Below are 22220 nucleotides of genomic sequence, written 5' to 3'. Positions count from 1 at the left end.
TTGCGAGGTAGCGATTTAACTGTACATACTGATAACGATTGTTACCCGTTTGTTGATTTTATAGTGGCTAAAAGAGGAATTTACGAATTCATTTGTGACGAGAGCAAGCAGTACGCTTGCTCCTCGTCTGCCCTCCTTCTCTCTCTCTCCCTCTTATCGCTCGGCATGGCGACGTGGTCAGCGTTGGGCGCATATATGTATTACGCCTAACCACTGGCCTTTATGTTTTTCCAGCCGCCGAAGATTGCTGAGCAAGATTGAGAGCGCCCGAAGAAGCAAGAGCGCAGCGACTATGAGGTAGAGAGAGACAGAGAGAGAGACAGAGAGAGAGAGAGAGAGAGTTAGCGAGCATGCTAGAGTGCGCGCCTATGCACGCACTATGCCGGTTTGGGCCGGCGTGTGACGCGCGACCAATTAGCGCTTTTGTCGCACGCCGCCTAATGAGTGGGCTTGGTGGGAGAGCCCGGCGAGAGTGCGAACGCTGACCATGCGTAAAAGTCGCCACCAAATGCGAGACAGTCCCCGGAAGAAAGTTAAGGAGAGAAGTTGGAAGTAGCGAAGAAAAGAATCAGCACAAAGAGAGAAAAAGAAGTACACGTGCAGCAGTGACCAGACCAGGGCGAGACGAGGCAACGTGTGACGACAACACCTGCAGCAGGGTATTCAGTGTCGCCCTCGCCACCGTGCACGGCATGACTTCCAGTGGGTTCACCACGGGCTACGCCGAGGAAGACGTCCAGCCAGCGGCCAGGTCAACTCCCCGTTGCCGGCTCATCGCCAAGGACAAAAGTCAGGTTATCTCTCTCTCATGGTGATGCGCGGCCGCGTAGGAACGATAGGTAGCCAGGCGATCACTTGCCGGCTACGCTCATCGTAATGCGGTAGAGAGGTTTCGACGTATTCTTTCCTTTGTAAGGAGGCAAATGGTCAAGGTGATTTAGTCGCCGGGCCATTCATCCTCCCGCATTAGTTTAAGTTGTTCTGTACATGCGCGCGTGATGTAAACTTTATTATAACCGATTTTGTATTTGTTTGTCTGAATAGATTTAAGTTGTATGTTCTAATTGAGGAAAATTATTTATTCATTCGACCTATCCTCTCGTTCCCCGATTGTTAAAGAGCGAAAGTGCCTCTCTTACTCTCCCCTTAATAAATTGGTGACGTCAGTGCCGAATAAGGCGCTGCCCTCGTTACACATTATTTAATTATTATTCAAAAACGGATTGTTAAATTAGTGGTTTTCATTTTGAATAACGTTCCACTTATCACAAGTGGAACAATATTCAAAATCTTTATTAAAAATTTTCGGTAAATTTATGGTAAATTCCGTGTTATTCACTTATCTAACTTAAATCACTTATAATTTTAAGAGGCGATTTTTCCTTGAAAAACGATTTATATTACAAAATTCGTTATCTTCTACTTGATCTTTTAAGTCACTAATTTTCAATTTCGAGCGAGCCATTTTGCGACAAAACCTGTACAAAGTTTATGCGAATATCAAAAATAGCGTTGTAGGGGCTATCAAGCGTAGAAAGGAGCCGTTTTCGCAAGTATAAATTCGCTTGCTGCTACGGTAAGAGGACTTAGAATCCTACTTTGCCTAGCAGCGCGAGCACTGATTGAAATAAAGACTTAGCTATTTCCTGAGACCGATTTTCATTATTCAGTGGTTAGCCTGCTATTCCTTTCCTATACGATAATCTAATTGCTCAACTCATAAGACACTATCTCTTATGAGAAAAAAGTAGCCTTAGACTATCTCCTCTCTAAAATTAATATTAACTAGAAATTAAATTGAGTATTCGTTGCGGTGCTGTCGGGCTTTCCCTCGATAGATGCAACAGTACTCAATTGTATTTCAAACGGCTCATCGAAACGGCGAATTACGTGGATAACATTGTGTTCGCTATTCGTTGATTGTAGCAATATCAATACTCAATGAACTTTCACATGTTAACTTCTTGCTTACTCTCGGAAACGCGATTATGAATATATTTCAGAGTCTAAACTATTTATTTTAATAACGTAGGATAAGGATCAAACGTTACAGAAGAAATTTTATTCATGACCTGATTGGGTGAAAGATAGTGGTGTAAATAATATCGGTGCATTGGTAAATCAGTTCAATGTAATAATTTGCATACTTAATTATCCATTTCATCTTATAAATATCTTGCAGTATATAAAGAAGATAAAGATAATTTTGCTGGAAATAAACATTATTATTAGTATTATATATGACGGAATAATCGGTAGCAGACAAATAAAACAAAGATATTGAACACCAAAGACGAGTTTTATTAAGGAAGGTACAAAAGACGTCCGAGCGCAATCAAAAAGCCGTAAGTAGTGAACGCCGGCAACCGCCGGCGCGCTAGAGCGGTGCGCATGCGCAGACGTAAGACCGAAGTCAAGTCGCACACCTATACATATACAACACCAACACTCCCTCACGACTAGACTAAAGTGTCTTACATTATAACAGGGTTACTTTATTTACATCAAAATATCAGATATATATATATATATATATATATGTATACATTTTATGTTTTTATGACTACGTCGTCTTATTTGGTCGTACAAGAATACAAAACTAATTTCTAGAATCTCCTCAAATTGTATTGAACGCTAAGAACACAATCGTCAATAAAAGCTCAACGGAGCTTAACTTAAAGCTGAGAACTAAATATCTATTCCTACCATTCTCCACTAAACGGCATATAGTCATTTTTATATTTATCCTAATAGTAGTAATTTCCCTCGTGATATCTGCACGTAACTCGATCTCCATTCACGAAGAAGGTGTAGTCACCTTCGGTATATTCGTAGGCGCTTTCGGTGTTTTCTCCTTGATAATACTCTCCCAATGAGTCAGCACCAATCTTCAGTTGATTCATTTGAGAGTCGTACTTATCTCCAAGATATCGATGCTTTGATATATCTACAAAATACAATTATTCAATATTAAGTATTTTGTCAGTTAAATTTTTATGAGTGTTAAAAGACAATGGTTTTGTAAATATATCCGCCAATTGTAACTTAGATGAAACCCTATCTAATATAATTCTCCCTCATTTAACGCATTCTTTAACGAAGTGATATCTTATTTCTGTTAGGTGTCGCAAGCCTACTGCTCCTTCTATTTGGGTGCATGTAATCGCAGCCATGTTATCACACTTTAATGTCATCGGATATAAGTTTTTATTCGCGAATTTTTCAATTGAGAAACTCAATGCTATCATCTCCTTACAAGCTTCACTCATCGCAATGTACTCAGCCTGACAAGTGGATAGGGACACGTAATGCTGTTTCTGTGTTTTCCAAGCAATTATATCTCCATAAAGCCTAACCAAGTAACCACAAGTCGTTATTGAGCCTTTGCAATCAGCTAAGCTCGCGTCAGAATAAGCATCATTACCTTCACCTTTTCCACGATATGTTAATGATAAATCTTTTGTATAAATTAGATATCTAAAGACGCGCTCCAACATTTTCCATTCTAATTCTGTTGGATTTAATTGATGTCTACTCAAAACGTTAACTGCATAATACACATACGGTCTTGTCGCATTCGTGAGATAATTCAACGAGCCTACGGCCTTCCTGAATAAGGTTGGCGACAACGCCTTATAATTCCTCCCATCTCCTTCTCGGGTTCTCCTTTCTCGATTGAGTACTTGATTAGTAATCATTGGTGATCTTTTTGAGTGGGCTTTTTCAAAACCGAATCTTTTAATCATGCCCTCAATAAATTTCCTTTGATTAAGTTTGATCACTCTATTTTTCCTATCTCTAATTATAGTTATTCCTAAATACTCTTTTGGCTCTCCTAGATCTTTCATACGAAATCTTTTCATTAATTCACTTTTATATTTTTAAATTGATTTACTGTTATTACCTGTTAGTATAATATCGTCTACATACAAAAGAGCTAGAATCAAAATGTCTTCTGATTTAAGTATAAATAAACACGGATCGTTTTCGTTTGTAGTAAAACCAAGTTCTTTCAAAACAGCGTAAAAGGTATCGTACCACCTTTTGGGACTAGTTTTTAATCCATACAACGACTTTTCAAGTTTACATACTTTTCATCTTTTCTCCATGTCTGTAAAATCAAGTCCATCGAGTATTTCAACATAGATTTCTCTATTCACCAAACTATTTAAAAACGCGGTTTTAACATCAAGTTGCTCAAGATCAAAATTATGTTTATTTACGAAGACTAATAAAGCCCGTACTAAAGAAAGTCTTGTGACAGGCGCGTATGTTTCATGTAGATTATAGTTGTTTTTATCTTGAAACCCACGAATAACTAGTCTAGCCTTTTTAAGATCAATTCCTAGTGAGTCTTTTTTTTCTTTGAACACCCACCTTGATGTAAGTATATTTGGTTTATACCCTCGCGAGTCGATCAACGATTTTAAACACCTCATTCAAAGCCATCGCTTCAAGTTCAGAGTTTACCGCGTCTTTCCATTCTACACCATCTGTTCTACTAATAGCTTCTTTATAAGTTTTCGGATCTCCCAAAATGTCAGCTAATAATACGTAATATTCAAAATCGCCGTCAAGGTTACTTTCTCCAGAGAGATTTACTAAAAGTACTATGGGTTTGGTTAAAACATTTTTATACATTACAATTGATTCGACCGGTGTTTTTCTCGGTCTTCTTCTCTTTCGTTTAGCAGGAAACTCCAAAGGCTCTCCCTCAGTTTCTGAGCTTGCAGCTCGTTGAACTAATTCATCTGTATCTCCATTTGTCTCTTTTTCTATTTGAATAGTTTTATCAATTCGTTCGAACACAAGTTCTTCTATACTCTCCTTATGAATGTCTCCATAAACAAATCTTTCTACAAATCTCACGTTCCTCGATTCAATAAGCTTTTTTGACTCTGGGTGATATACAATATACCCAGTTGGCATATAGCCTACCAAGTACGATTTTATCGCGACACCTTTGAACTTCGTTTTTTGATTGTTGCGTATGTTAGACACCCGAATCTTTTTATTTGGTTATCGTCATATCTATAATTAGGAGCTAAAAGCTTCAACGGAGCTTTCATTCTAAGAGTCTTGTGGGGGCTTATGTTATATATAGAAGTCGCTACTCCTAGTGCTACATCCCACATGTTGGACGGCAAACCCGAGTCGAGCATTAAATCTCTTATTTTCTTTTGTATAGTCTGGTTAAACCGTTCTACTACACCGTTATGTTCGGGCGTGCCCGGACAAACAGTCCGTAATTGCGCGCCGAACTCCCTCAGAACCTTTACAGTTTCACTACTTGTGAATTCTGTTCCTTGATCGCACTCCATATAACACACCTTAATATCTTTACCTATTAGGTTTCTAACTGATATTATAAATTCTCGCAAGCACTTAGGCACTTCTCTTTTGTTTTTGAGTGGGTATGTCCCAGCGTACTTCGAATAACTATCTACAAAACACACGATAAATCTGTATTGACTGGGATAAGTCACGGGGCTTATATATCCCATAACGTCGGCATGGAATTTTATTAACGGTTCACATTCTCTATGTCTGACTTTGGTGAAGGGTAGCTTATTCAATTTTGCTCGAAAACAAACATCACATTCTCTGATCCCTTCGTCAAAGTCAGAGCTTTCAAACTTCTTTAGTTCGGGATGTAAGTGTTTAAATTTCTGCATATGGGTAATTCTTGGCTATATCGATTGACTTCTAACCCTTAGGTTACGGATTTTTTTTTAATTTGGCACAATTGTTGTACATATAAAACTGAGATTTTTCCCAAATTTTGGAGACGATACATTAATTATATCAAAAGTTATTAACAATTAAAGAAAAATGATAAAAAATTTTCAAACGGCTATATTTTAAAAACTAATAAAGATATCGAAGTCGGATTTTTTTCAAAATACTTATAATGCCTTAAAATTTCGAAATAATTACAACAATAAACAATAAAATTTTTTTTTCGAAAGTTATTAACTTTTTGTTTAAACAATTGCTAATATCTCAAAAAGTATATATTTTTTTTGAAAAATTCTTGCTCCTACGTATTCCTGAGGATTTTTGCTATCGAAATCAATCATAAAATTCAAGGGTCCGACATATCGGAAAGCGTAGCCCTAATCAAAAGAAGACGCCTCGGCGTAAGGCTGCGGTAGCGCTCCAGCGGACTCACGGTCGAAAGGTACTTTAGCTTTAATCTAAAAAACTAATAAAGATACCGAATCGGATTTTTCCCAAATTACTTATAATACCTTGAACTTTCGAAATAATTACAACAATAAACAATAAAAATTTTTGTTCGAAAGTTATTAACTTTTTGTTTAAACAATTGCTAATATCTCAAAAAGTATATTTTTTTTTGAAAAATTCTTGCTCCTACGTATTCCTGAGAATTTTCGCTATCGAAATCAATCATAAAATTCAAGGGCACGACATATCGGAAAGCGTAGCCCTAATCAAAAGAAGACGCCTCGGCGTAAGGCTGCGGTAGCGCTCCAGCGGACTCACGGTCGAAAAGTACTTTAGCTTTAATCTAAAAAACTAATAAAGATACCGAATCGGATTTTTCCCAAATTACTTATAATACCTTGAACTTTCGAAATAATTACAACAATAAACAATAAAAATTTTTTTTCGAAAGTTATTAACTTTTTGTTAAAACAATTGCTAATATCTCAAAAAGTATATTTTTTTTTGAAAAATTCTTGCTCCTACGTATACCTGAGAATTTTCGCTATCGAAATCAATCATAAAATTCAAGGGCACGACATATCGGAAAGCGTAGCCCTAATCAAAAGAAGATGCCTCGGTGTCCGGTCCCAACGGCACCCGAGGTCCCCTCACAGTAAATAACCTCTTGAATGTCTTTTGGGCCTTTATTTGGTTTTATTAGAAAAAACTCGATCAAGCAGTTACTCTTCTGTGTATTTGAAAGTTATTTAAGCATTATCTAATTACTCAATTATTCATGAAAATAAAATATTTTTAGAAATAGAATATGTTAAATGAATCATAAATAAGTCATAAATCGCCCTATTAACCTTCAAACTATCGGCAGTTTATGTACATAAACATCTAATACATCTAATTGTAATCAAATACATCTAAACCTATTAAGACCAAATAAAGGTCCAAGAAATAGCCGAGAGGTATCGTGCTGTAAAGCGTCTTCGGAGTCAGCGGGACGTCTTCGTGGTCTTAAGCTGAGGCATCTTCTTTTGATTAGGGCTACGCTTTCCGATATGTCGTGCCCTTGAATTTTATGATTGATTTCAATAGCGAAAATTCTCAGGAATACGTAGGAGCAAGAATTTTTCAAAAAAAAATATACTTTTTGAGATATTAGCAATTGTTTAAACAAAAAGTTAATAACTTTCGAAAAAAAATTTTTATTGTTTATTGTTGTAATTATTTCGAAAGTTCAAGGTATTATAAGTAATTTGGGAAAAATCCGATTCGGTATCTTTATTAGTTTTTTAGATTAAAGCTAAAGTACCTTTCGACCGTGAGTCCGCTGGAGCGCTATCGCAGCCTTACGCCGAGGCGTCTTCTTTTGATTAGGGCTACGCTTTCCGATATGTCGGGCCCTTGAATTTTATGATTGATTTCGATAGCAAAAATCCTCAGGAATACGTAGGAGCAAGAATTTTTCAAAAAAAATATATACTTTTTGAGATATTAGCAATTGTTTAAACAAAAAGTTAATAACTTTCGAAAAAAAAATTTTATTGTTTATTGTTGTAATTATTTCGAAATTTTAAGGCATTATAAGTATTTTGAAAAAAATCCGACTTCGATATCTTTATTAGTTTTTAAAATATAGCCGTTTGAAAATTTTTTATCATTTTTCTTTAATTGTTAATAACTTTTGATATAATTAATGTATCGTCTCCAAAATTTGGGAAAAATCTCAGTTTTATATGTACAACAATTGTGCCAAATTAAAAAAAAATCCGTAACCTAAGGGTTAGAAGTCAATCGATATAGCCAAGAATTACACATATACCGAGCCGACATGTGTCAGAGTCTTGCGTGCCACAACAAGATTGTGTTCAATTTTTTCTCTCCTATCTGTTTGTAGTCTGATAGAACCGTTAATATTTTCCACAGATAAATTATCTCCCTTTTCTATTCTCCTATTATTAATCGTATTTAACAATTTGTTGTTATTTTCTGGTTTATTTAATGGTTTATTAATGATTTTTCCGCACCTAGTGGCCAAGTTCACCAAAATTGTTCTATTGCTAAACTGCCTTTCGCCTGGCTGATTTTTGTTTATACTTAGCTCTATCTCCCAGAATGGTTTATTGTAAATGCCGGTAATTATCGACTTCTTAGACTTAGGGTCATATATATTGATACATTTATTATCCAAGAATATTTTTAAGCCTTGATCAGCAAATTTACGCAGAGACAGTAAATTTTTCATCAAATTTTTAGAATAAATGACATCGTTTAATTCTACTGTTTTACCGTTACGCAATTTTAATTCTATAACTCCTTTTCCTTGAATCTTCAAATCAGCCTTTGAATTTTTATTAGCGCAACTTATAGTTCCGCTTTCGGATGTGTCAAGATATTTAAACGACAGTCATGCATTAGATAAATATTCTAATGCGCCTGAATCGAAGACAAATTTATCAATTTGATTATTATCATGTTCATCGTCTGAGTCTGATTCAGAGCGATCGTTTTGTTCTCTTTCTACTAAATGGGCATTTATCTTGCCCTTCTTATTAGCAGTTTTAACGCCTTTTGTCTTATCTTTACCTTGAGATACGACTCCACTTCTTTAACTAGGTTGAACTCCTTTGCCAAAACTTGGCCGTGGAGGTCTCCTGGGTATTTTCAGACGCGGACGCTTGCCCCTCCAATCTCTTTGACTCTAATTGCCCGAATCATCATAACTCCTCTTGGACGGTGCTTTTTCTCCTCTCGGACAGTTCTGTCTGAGGTGGCCCGGAGTACGGCAGCCAAAGCAGACGTTCGAGGTGAAAGGACACTGCCCTTGAGTATGATTTTTATCTCCACACCTGAAGCACCAGTCAGGTGCTTGCGCCTCACTTTCTCCAAATTTGGCTTGAGCTTGAAAAGCTCGTGCAGGCTGGAGTTGCAACTTTTTAGGACCCATCTGCAAAACAAGCTTTCTTAATTTGTTGTAATCACAATCCATACCTTTAACAGTTTCGCTAACACAATCTGCTATAGCTACTCCAGGCACCGCGAATTTTACAGAATTAAAGAAAAGCTTGCGCTTATCATCGTCCGGATATTTACCGGACTTACAGTGATTTTCATATAATCTCACAGTTTTTTCGAACCTGTCGCAATATTGTCTCGCGGTCTCCTTTTTAGAGTCAAATCTTATCGTTATAAGTTTGCTGAACACTATGTGCTCGTCTAAATCCTTTTCGCCAAGTTTTGTTTCTTTAATATAGTCCAGTATCTCCTGAGGGCTTTCATTATTTAAATGTATAAAATCACTCTCATAATCATTAATGCTAATGTGGTTGAACATGATGTCTTTGACTGTATTCTCATCATGTTCAAGCACCTCCTTGCTGACTTTTGAGCTTTCCACCTTATCAAATACATAGTATAACTTGCGCGACTTTAACTCAGAAAATAGGTATGCTTCAAAAGTTTCGTAACTCATTTTCTTTGTCAAGAGAAATTTTCTGTATATGTTTGAATTTGAACTACTAGGCCCGTTTGTGAATTCAATATTTCTTTTGCTATTAGAAGCTCCGTTTTCATTAACTATTAGACTCCTATCTTTCATTAAGTCCTTAGAGACTTGTTTTCGAACTTCAGAGATTATCAATTTAGTTAAATTTTTTAGATTATTTGCGTTACTCACTTCAACCTGATCTAAATTCCAACGCTTATCAATATCTCGACTTTTTACCTGGTAAGGGCTGGATGAAGTAGGTGGAGTAAATCCACGCGACCCTTAGAAGAACGCAATAGACGGTTCTCCCGCCTCGTTCAGCTCTCCATCTTCCTTCTCCTGTGTTTTGTCGGTTTTTCTCCTCAAACCGGATGGTTGCTCCCAATCTTCCTCCTACTCCTCGTCATGATCCTTATTTGGACCAGGAGGCTCCGAAGATGCCAGTTTTTCACCGAACGTCACTCTTTTATCTCCCGAAAGCTCGACATTCTCCAACACCTTGGGTTTAGATTTTTGCTTCTCTTCAGTTTCTATATTTGAAGTTGCCTCCGACTCCACAGTTTCTCCTGCACCTTTCAACTGCGTCAACACCTCCTTCATGGTCTCCAGTAGGCTGATTGTTTTCGTCTGCTGATTGATCTCCTCGTCAAGCTTCCTTTTGCACTCCTCAGAGCTTGCAAGAGCTTTGTACGCTGCTGTCTTTGGTGACAGCGGTGGTACAACAGCAGCTGGTTTCTCCCTGAGCAAAATCCCCTCTTTGCTCTCCACTTGAGCTGACAACCATCCTTCCAAGACACCGTTTAGCACTCCTTTCTCTGAAAAGTTGAAAATCAGTTAGTATTTGGTTAACCAATTTTACGCCTATAGTTGGAGGTTTTTTTGGTGCTACTAAACAGAATACCGACACGAGCATCTGTTTGTAACGGGCAATGCCTTCAGTAGGTCTGAACACTAGACAAACATTCAGCATTGCCCCTAGTCAGCTATTGTATCGGCACATGAACACGACGTGACCGATAACAAAAGTGACCCTCACAACTGTGCCCTTTTGCCAGTCCGAAGAGTAGGCACTCCACCAAGTAACGTCAGGCTCACCTGTCTGACGCCAGTGCACTGTCTCCTAAACGTCGTTGAATTGGACGTATTCTAACAAAAATTAAAGTGTATGTAACACTCACCAATTGGCCAAACTTCTCCCCCAGAGAATGCCAGACACATCTCTGTTGACGTCGAAGCAGGCATTATGTAGATGCCCTCTCCTGGTAAAACCTTATCCAAACTGTAGTGCCTTTTCAGCACCTCCTTCGCCGTCTCCAATTTTTGAGCTAGATTAAGCCAAGATTAATTAGTATTTAATTTTATTACTCCTATACCATTTTTGTTTATACACTATTTCTCCTTATAAACTTTTCTTCTCCACATGATTTTATTATGGTAGAAACGCCATTTTATTTAATTTGTTATTTAATAATCAAAGTAACCGTAAATCCAAAAAATTTCACCTCGCTACTTGTATATCGCGCCACCATATATAGAATTCGCGTTCTCACCTACTCCTTATCGTTGTGTTACGTGACGATCATTTTTTAAACAACGCGCCTCGCCGTCGTGCTTGACCATCGCATGCGCGCGCAGCTGGTTGTATGCGCGCGCAGTCCTTCCCCGACTTCTACCGGCTTGGCCATGCTGGCCCGAACGCGTGGTTACATGCGCGCGTTTTTCCACCATTTTTTTTTTTTTGAAAAGAACAAAGCAACAAGTCGTTGCTTGATTATACACGCACTCGTCCGGCCCCCAGATGAAGAGAGAAAAAAAAACTTATGCGCGCGATATGCAACGACACTCCTGAGAAACAGAAATCGAATTACGCGATAAAACTCAAAATTCTTACCTGAGGTTTGAGTCGCTTTGCTTTTTAAAAGGTCTGCACCTTTGCCGTTTCTTCCTTCTCAACTCATTTTCCCTGAGTCAGATAAGGCACCAGGGAACAAAGAAGCGACGAACGATGCGCGTGTTTCACAAACACTTTGGTCCTTTTGTTTTTTTTTTTTTTTTATACACCTCACCAGACAAAGAAAAATGACGCGCGGGCTTCGCGTCTCCACTCCTCACCTAATTTTCTTCTTTTTTTTTTTTATATCTCCACTCCACACAAAACTAACACTTTACGCCGTGGAAGCGAGCTGGCCCATTACCTGACGGAATAATGGGTAGCAGACAAATAAAACAAAGATATTGAACACCAAAGACGAGTTTTATTAAGGAAGGCACAAAAGACGTCCGAGCGCAACCAAAAAGCCGTAAGAAGTAGCGAACGCCGGCGGACGCCGGCAACCGCCGTGCCGGCGCGCTAGAGCGGCGCGCATGCGCAGACGTAAAACCGAAGTCCAGTCGCACACCTATACATATACAACACCAACAATATATTATTATATTCTTTGAAAATGTATTAATTGCGTTGAACAAAGTGAATTAGATTATAGGTTAGAAAATACATTTTTTATTCAAAAAATAATTAAATATTAGTAGCGACTTTCATTCATTAACGGGCAGAGATTAGAAAATTGCTTAGAATTATTAATGATGTTAGTTTATTAACTGTCCCTACTAAAAAAGGACATTCAACCAGATTGGACGTTAAATCCGCTTTGAGTCTATGTCTGAATACTACAAATTACAATTTAAATGTACTCGTATAAAACTGGAATCGATCTAAATCCTAATTAATATTTTTCTATCCTGAAATTAATTATTATAATAAGTAAAATTAATTGTAAGATAAAAAACTATTAAAGTGGATTCAAATTTATTTTACTTTAATGAATTTCAATTTTCATTCGTAGAATTTAGAAATAGACTCAAAGCATATTGGACCTTCAATTCGGTTAAATGTCCTAGTTTTAATAGAAATATTACTTTTTTTTAAATAATAACTTGAGTGATAGCCAGAAGACAATGAGTGATAACCAAGAGAATTCGCCTCTTCATAACCAGGATTAAATCAAAATGAATAATGCACTTGAGTACAGTCGCGAAGATTTCAATGAGCTGAAAGACAGGGATCAAACTATGTAAGTACATTTTGTGATGTTCGTATCACTTATAAATAAAAATAATTCGAACTCTCGTAATCTAGCTAATGAGTAAGAATTTGTTTCCGATGATTTTACTCTAATTGTCAAGAAAATAGATAAATGAATCAAATATAATAAATAAGTAAATCAAATATACATAAGTAATTGCAATATATCAAGGAAAGTCAGACAATGCCCTAGTTTCTTATGGTGCGAATTGTCCCATAAGCAGAGCTAAAGTCTTTCTTTGATAGGATATAATTCGGCCCAAGTTTCTTATAGCGCGAGATGTTCTATAAGTCGAGCTCAAATTATAAAGAAAGGTTAGTCTTGCTTAGTTAATCACAATGAGAGAAAGAACTTAGATATTAAGCCAAGTTTATTCAGACTCATGCGCTCACTTTGCAAGGCTAGAAGTGAATGAATCTAGCCTGTGCAAAGGTGGGCCTATTTATACATAGATTTTCCCGTTTATTATTGCAGGAGAGATTTCATCGAAAATTCGAGAGACATTCGCGAATTTTGAGAAATGATTTTTCTTAATTTACAAGTAAATAACCATTAATATTGAGTTTTTAACATATGTAAATTTTACAGAATTAGTTATTTGTTGACTTTATACAATATACAGTTATCGCCAATAGTGTCGTCAAAAGTTATTAACTAATAAAGTTAATTAACGTGATATTACAATATTTACAATAGAAAATTAATAAATTTTTATATAACTTTATAGTTGATTCAATTTAGAGGTATTTTCCAAAAATGAATATTTAAATTAGTTAATAACATTTGAATTATAACTAATTTTTCATATTTGTAACGGTTTTTCCTAATCTTATAATGTAATTATTAGATTATTTATCTAAGATTCCTAAATTATAAAGCTATCATTTTCAAGTATAAAATTAATACTTTCGTTCTATATATAGCTTATTGTTTAAATAAATTATTAATTGTTTATTTATTAATAACAGTTGTTATTTAGCTGTTATTAATGAAACCAATTCTTACTCATGTTCTATGCTTATTCATTTTACATATAAATTATTTATGTTTTTCTAATATTTCATATGTTAATAAATAAATTAACTTTACATATTGATATTCATTATTAATTTATAATTGAATGAGATGTTGTGAATCTGTATGTTAAAATCTATATAATCGATACTTTGTTATATTCAAATTATCTATAATTAACATATTTTCTCAACATTATGGATCATTATATCTATGTCTATTATTTGTGACGTCACGCTATTTGTTTTGACTCGACTCTTATTTGTATACAGTCGCGTAAACAGTGAGGTAGCGTCGCTTAATGTATTGTTTTGACTAAACAGATATATACGTTAGACTAGTTGCAGTCATTTAATAATTTAATAAATAGCTCATATATAGGACCGTTATATAGCCCCCTCTTGAGACTGAATGATTTCTGATAAGAAGTCTCATGAATGAGTTCCTTATGAGCTTTTTATTATATATGTGTTTTAAAATTTATATTGAGGGAGGAAGATAAAGTTCTTTACATCGGACAACCATCCAAGTTGATTTTATCCCTCCTTGTCTCAAAATTATTAGCACATTTTCTCCAATATTTACATATATTGTAAATTTGTTTGGAGTCAAGATAAATCTTCTAGTAGCTAAAATTGGTATGGATTTACAGGTAATGTCTGTTTTGTGTAATACTTCGTGTGCTGACATAAATCGCAACGATTTATTGTTACAGCTACTTTTTTACGAAGTTTGTAGATATAAAAATTTTCCTGTAACATCTTTGTAATTTTTCTTTTTCCAATATGATCATATACTTCATGTATTTTTTGGACCAATACTTGAACAATTTTTTCTGGTAGTAATAATTTATTGTTAATTTTATCTTTTTTATATACTAAATTGTTATAAACTATATATCTATGATTGAAATTTTCTTTATTTCTTAAATTTTGTATAAAACCATCATTTTGTTGTAATGACTCCATATTCTTGAAGTATTTCATTAAATTTCGTGAAGGTTCTTTTATCAACATAGCAATTTCAATTTCATCTGTATAATTATTACTGCAGTCTGTGATATGTCTAGATAGAAAATCGGCGGCCTTATTCTTGTTTCCTGGTAGATATTCATACGTAATGTTGTAGTCTTGAAGAAACAAGCACCCCCTGCTAAAAAAGTTCCATTCATTCCTATTCGGGATCATTCATATTCAATGGTAATCAATGAACTGAATGGTTCAATGTTCCGATGACGATTGAAGAATGATTTTCAATAATACTTCATGGTAAGCATAACTAATAGTAAAACTTACCATTAAATTTAATAGAAGTCAATCTTTCTGAATAATACTTTGTATAGGAATGGTTTCAATGATAATCTATCCAATTGCATTGAATGAATATCAATCACAGTTCAATAAAATAATTAATCAATGATATTTTATTGTATATCTTTCTATGAATTTTAATAATTTTTCGATACAATAATTGTCCAATCATATTTTATTGAATCATATTATATGGATATTAATTTTTATCCAATTATACGGTTGGTCAATAATATTTTATAGAATGGTTTTCCATATATGCCAATATGAGCAAAAGCAATACTGTAACTTTAGCAATATTTCATTTAATAGTTTTTTTTTAATCTTAATGATTGGTCAATATAAAAATAACCCAATCGCATTCAATGAGGTATAGTATTCTATAATTTCTTATGAAAGGCAAACAAAAAAATTTCAAATATTTTCAATTGAATATTTTTTAATGAAATCTAATGATTGGTAAATGCAAGTAAAACTCAATCGTATTCTATTGAGAAGTTGTTTGTATAGTTTTGAATAATCCTTCATTCTACAAACTTATCAAATATAATTTTATTCTATAATTTTTCATTAGATGATGAAAGAAAAAATTTCCATAATTGAATGATTTTTTATAAATTTGAATAGTTGTTCGATACTATAATTGAAGAATCGTATCTTATGCTTTGGATATTATAACGTCAGAAAAAAAGTTGATCATGCGATAAAAGACCATTAATACCCATTCAATTAGATTGATATTTTCTATTGCATATTATTGAAATGTTAGGACTTTCATATTCAAAACTATTGAAAATTATTCAACGATACGAGACTTGAATGTTGCAATAACAAACCATTGATATCAATTCAATCAAATTGATTATCGCATTCGAATGGTTTCAAATCTTCGATTTGACCACGAATTTTACCATTGAAATCGATTGGGTAACATACATGAGAAATTTCATTGAATCCTATTGAAAACCATTACTTTAATAGTATATTTTTCTATTGATAATGATTAATCTCGATTAGGAATCAATAGTAATCTATATTATTGGAACCAATAGTATTTAATATCTTGACATTTCTTGTTGGATGAGGAATCATATTCAATGGTCATTTGGAGTGTTCAGATCGAAGATTGAAAACCATTCAGAAATTCTTCAATGGTTTTCAATGGAACTTTTATAGCAGGGCCACCTCACTAATCTCGCATTTGTAAATTTACAAGTCGTTAAAAATTTCAACGCTTCGTGATCAGTACGAATAATTATTTCTTTCGCACCTCTTAGATACGTTTCTAATTTTAAACATGACCAAGCTACAGCTAATAATTCTTTTTCGGTAGTAAAATAATTTAATTCTGCTCCTTTTAGAGTTCTAGATATAAATGTTATAACTTCTTCATCACCTTCATTATTTAATTATGACAAAGCAGCGGCTATAGTATGATAACTGGCATCAGTAGTTAATATGTAAGGTTTATTAGGATTCGGAAATTTTAAAGTGATTGTATCAATAAATATTTTTTTCACATTATTAAAAGCTGTTTCATGCTCAGGTAACCATTGATAGCCTTTACTTTGTTGCAATAAATTTATTAAAGGTCTACATATTTCAGCATAATTTTTTGCAAATTTTGTATAGAAATTAACAAAACCAAGAAAGCTTTGCAAGCTTTTCAAATTTTTTGGAGCTTTATAATTTTGAATTATTTTTAATTTGCTTTTTTGAGCTTTTATACCTTGTGGAGTTATAATATGTCCCAAAAATTCAATTTCTTCTTGAACTAATTTAGACTTTGAAAATTTCAATGTATAATTATCTCTACGACAACACGTAAATAATGTTCGTAAATGATAAATATGTTCATTGAAGGTTTTAGAAATACATAGTATATCATCCACAAATGGTATAATGAATTGTTTTAAATCGCCAATTGACAAATTTAAAGCTCTCACTAAAGCTGCAGTGCTAGTACATGTACCGAAAGGAACTACATTAAATTCGTAGGTATTGCCCTCGATTATAAATGCTGTATATTTTTTACTTTCTTCATCGAGAGGAATCTGCAAAAAACTACTTGTCAAATCAAAACTAGAAATAAACTTTACTCCGAAACAATGTTGAAAGATATCATCTATATGTAGTGGGGCTTCATAATCTTTAACTAATTTTTTATTCAATTTTCGAGCATCTAAACAAAATCGCACTGATCCGTCTTTTTTAATGCTTATAACAATTGGATTAATATAATTACTAATTGATCGACGAATAACGCCATCTCTTAGCATTTCTTTGATTGCAATTCGAACATTTTCTCGATAATTTAACGGTATAGGATACTGTTTTGAGAAATATGGCTCTTTATCTTTTAAAATCAATTTATGAGTATATACTTTCAATAAACCTAATTTTTTACGAAATACATCTTTAAACTCATACACAAGCGAAGCTATCTCATTTTTTTGAGCATCGGTAAGGTTAGAGCTTTCATCAACTTTCTCATCAATTTCCCCTCGAGTTAGATTTTCAGAATCATTATTTGTGATGCCTGCATCTATTTCATTACGAGTTAGATCAATGAGTGATGGTATGTCATCCCCAAAATCCGAGACAGTATCATACTGAATAGTTAAGCTTTGATATGTACTTTCATCTATAAATGTATCGTTATATTTCATGTTTTCCAAAGTATTATTAATTTCAAAATAAATTTGCACTTTATATGTGTCAAGTTTGAGCTTTATATTTTTCATAGTATCATAACCGATAATACAATCTTTTATTAATCTAGAAATAATTATGAAGATAATATCAATGTATTGACTACCCCATTTTACATTCAAATAAATTTGCTTTTTCAATCTTACCGATTTTTGGCCTGTAGCTACCTTAATAACGTGTCCACTAATCGGCAAAGTAGGTTTATCTTTAAAATTACTTAAGTTTTGATTGTAAAATTCTTCTGAAATAGCAGAAACTTCACTACCCGAATCAAGTAGAGCTTTTACTGGAATGTTTTCTAATAAAAGAAATATTTCAGGACAAATTCTGCCTCCATTGCTATTATCGTTATTTGATAATTCACCGTTCATTTCATGTCTAGGATTTTCAAAAATAGTTAATAATTCTTTTGATAATAAATCGTTACTTGATTTTATTGTTGCAACTCGTTGCAAGCTTTTGCATTTATCCGATTTCCGAGAAGCAACATTTACTCGTTTCCCGAGGAAGTACTAGGTACATCTTGTAAAATCGGTTTTGCAATATTCTTATTTTTATTAGCTTTATTATTCTTATTATTCGACTTACTATTTTCAATTGTTATGCTATTAATTTGTTGTTCTCCGCCGCTATCTTTTTGAGCATGACGTGAACTAATATAATCATCATTATCCAAAGAAGATAAAACTTTAATAAATTCTGATATCTTTTTTATATGTCTAGCTTGAACTAATAAACGCACATCTCTATCAAAATGTCGAGATAATTTATCTATTAATTCTTCTTCATCTAGATTTTCATTTATATCAAAAGCTAAATTAATTTTACGTATAGCATAATTATAACGTGATAATTTTCCACCAAAATATTTTCCAAATTCTATTTCGCGAGTAATATTTCTACGTATTTCAGCGTTCCAAAATTTCTCTTTAAATAACATTTCAAAATCTTCAAAATTTCTAATTTTCCGCTGTACTAAATCATACCAAGAAAAATTTACTCCCGTCATAGATTGAGATAACAAACATAACAATTGAGCAGTATTGTAATTACTCGCTTGCAAATAACGTTTGAGATCATTTAAATATTTTACTGGTCGATATTTATAACTATCGTCAAAAACTGGACACGTTAAAGCAGGTTGCTTAATAGTTTCAATAATAGTTTCATTAACAATTGATCTATTTTGTTCATTATTCTTAATTTTATCAATATTCTCACGAAGTACTGAAAATGTTTCATTCATTTCCATAGTAACATTATTTTTCGCTCGAACAATATCATTAAAATTATCTTCACATCTATCTTTTAAAATAGCAATAATTTCATTTGACTTTTCTAAATTTGATTCTAAACTCTTAATTATTTGATCTTGTTCAACCATTTTATTCGTTAATCTATTAACTTTATTACTTAAATTGTTAATAGTTTCACAAATTGTCTTAAAATCATTTTGTAATTTAAATTGATCAGTATGAAATGTCTTTAATTCATCTACTACAGCTTTTTCCCATTCGTGCGTTCTTTTTTGTTGCCCGGTCAATTCTTCACCAATTAGTGATTCACTAAGTTCGTTAAGAATTGTTTCGGGAGCACATTCAGTAGAATTATACATTGAATGTTTTTCGTTTGACATTGTAATATCAACAAAAAAATTCCAAAGCATACAATTAATTCAACACCAATAATAAATAATATATATAGATGATATTAATCAATCAATTTTCAACAATTGTGACGGTAAACGTCAAGTTAGCGCTAATTACTTAACCTTATTGTTGTCCGTGAGGGCAGCACCTCCCGGGGGGGGGACAAAAATATGTAACGAAGGAATTCGGCACGCGAGCGGACGGAACGCGCGCGACAAGATTTGAACCAGTGAAGCATAGACCATCGTGCCGTCCATCCGCTCACGCTATCGTTCGTCAATTCACGTGCCCTTGACACCCACACGCTTCGGAAACAGCCGTAATTAGCAATCCAGGATTGTCGCCGCCGAGGAGCTGCCCAGCTGCGAGTCAGAGGCCCGATCAAGAGAGAGAGAGAGTGTGTGAGGTTTCGCCATCGAGGGCGAAACCGGTGTGTGCGCGTACTCGCGACTCGCGAACGATAAGACAACGTTGAACTGTTCCGTGCTGTGCGACCCGTGATAGTTTTCTCCGATCGCCTGCAGATAAAAGGTAAGCTGGCCAGCTTAATTACGCGATCGGAATTGCATGACTGATAGATAACTCTCGGTATTCGATGCGTGCATGTAAGGCTCTAGTAACAAAGAGCAGCGAGCGTACCGGCAAAGTGTGTTGTCGATGAGCGAGCGTGCATGTAAACAAACGCGCGGGCCGATCTTTTGTGAGTTTAGAAGGATAATAAAAGAGCCAATTGACCTTACTAACAAGTGTTTTCATTAATTCTCTCTTCTCACATAGCTTCCACTCAATTTAGTTTAGGTTATAAACGAATAATCGGTTGACTGGCGTATATTTTCTCGTGCTCTCCCGCAATAGTAGTGAGCAATAACGATCCACGCGTGTCCCCTTAGTATAATCACGCGATATATTAATTAAACGGTCATACCCCGTTTAGGATTTAACAAATAATTGAACAAATTCAAATTATATATCGTAGTAATCAAATTTATTATAAATAATAATACAATTTATGCGCCTGGAGCAGGCCTAGATACTAATATATGTTCTACGGTGTCAGCCAAATGATTCAAATCAGAGCTCATATTTCTCAAACTAGTATCAAATAATTTCATGTTCTTTTTGTAATTATTGCCTAAATTAACAAAGGATTCCGCAAGTTCCATATACAATGTACGCAGTTCACTTATTTCTTTTTCCAGTGACGCATTTTTACATAGTACTGCTCGCATATGTTTGTTTCTTTTCGGTATATAAAAATTTACAATTAAATCACAAACTTATATAAAATAAATAACAAATACTTAACAATAACTAACGTAACAAGAGTCCTGTCACGGTCGCCAAATGTGATGTTCGTATCACTTATAAATAAAAATAATTCGAACTCTCGTAATCTAGCTAATGAGTAAGAATTTGTTTCCGATGATTTTACTCTAATTGTCAAGAAAATAGATAAATGAATCAAACATAATAAATAAGTAAATCAAATATACATAAGTAATTGCAATATATCAAGGAAAGTCAGACAATGCCCTAGTTTCTTATGGTGCGAATTGTCCCATAAGCAGAGCTAAAGTCTTTCTTTGATAGGATATAATTCGGCCCAAGTTTCTTATAGCGCGAGATGTTCTATAAGTTGAGCTCAAATTATAAGGAAAGGTTAGTCTTGCTTAGTTAATCACAATGAGAGAAAGAACTTAGATATTAAGCCAAGTTTATTCAGACTCATGCGCTCACTTTGCAAGGCTAGAAGTGAATGAATCTAGCCTGTGCAAAGGTGGGCCTATTTATACATAGATTTTCTCGCTTATTATTGCAGGAGAGATTTCATCGAAAATTCGAGAGACATTCGCGAATTTTGAGAAATGATTTTTCTTAATTTACAAGTAAATAACCATTAATATTAAGTTTTTAACATATGTAAATTTTACAGAATTAGTTATTTGTTGATTTTATACAATATACAGTTATCGCCAATAGTGTCGTCAAAAGTTATTAACTAATAAAGTTAATTAACGTGATATTACATTATTTACAATAGAAAATTATTAAAATTTCATATAACCTTATAGTTGATTAATTTTGGAAGTGTTTTCCAAAATTAATTATTTAAATTAATTAATAACATTTGAATTATGACTAATTTTTCATATTTGTAACGGTTTTCTCCTATCCTTAATATGCGATTATTAGATTAATTATCTAAGATTTCTCAATCATAAAATTGTCATTATCAAGTATTAACTTAATATTTTCGTTCTATATATAGCTTATTGTTTAAATAAATTATTAATTGTTTATTTATTAATAACAGTTGTTATTTAGCTGTTATTAATGAAACCAATTCTTACTCATGTTCTATGCTTATTCATTTTACATATAAATTATTTATATTTTTCTAATATTTCATATGTTAATAAATAAATTAACTTTACATATTGATATTCATTATTAATTTATAATTGAATGAGATGTTGTGAATCTGTATGTTAAAATCTATATAATCGATACTTTGTTATATTCAAATTATCTATAATTAACATATTTTCTCAACATTATGGATCATTATATCTATGTCTATTATTTGTGACGTCACGCTATTTGTTTTGACTCGACTCTTATTTGTATACAGTCGCGTAAACAGTGAGGTAGCGTCGCTTAATGTATTGTTTTGACTAAACAGATAAATACGTTAGACTAGTTGCAGTCATTTAATAATTTAATAAATAGCTCATATATAGGACCGTTACAATTTAATATAATTTCATAATTTTTTTAAAAT

The 22220-nt window shown here is 33.7% G+C and overlaps 1 protein-coding gene across 7 annotated transcripts in view; it reads right to left on the bottom strand.

Moving 5' to 3' along the window:
- LOC131663255 (protein draper-like) overlaps positions 1-22220 on the bottom strand; it is an 859806-nt gene that overhangs the window by 412543 nt on the left and 425043 nt on the right. The gene's annotated exons all lie outside the window — the stretch shown is intronic.

The sequence above is a fragment of the Phymastichus coffea genome, unplaced genomic scaffold (genome assembly GCF_024137745.1).
Source record: "Phymastichus coffea isolate CEN01 unplaced genomic scaffold, Cenicafe_Pcof_1.1 PCOF00002, whole genome shotgun sequence".
NCBI classification, from domain to species: domain Eukaryota; kingdom Metazoa; phylum Arthropoda; class Insecta; order Hymenoptera; family Eulophidae; genus Phymastichus; species Phymastichus coffea.
The sequence above is the reverse complement of the archived record's forward strand: the minus strand, read 5'-3'. Positions and strand labels throughout refer to the sequence as shown.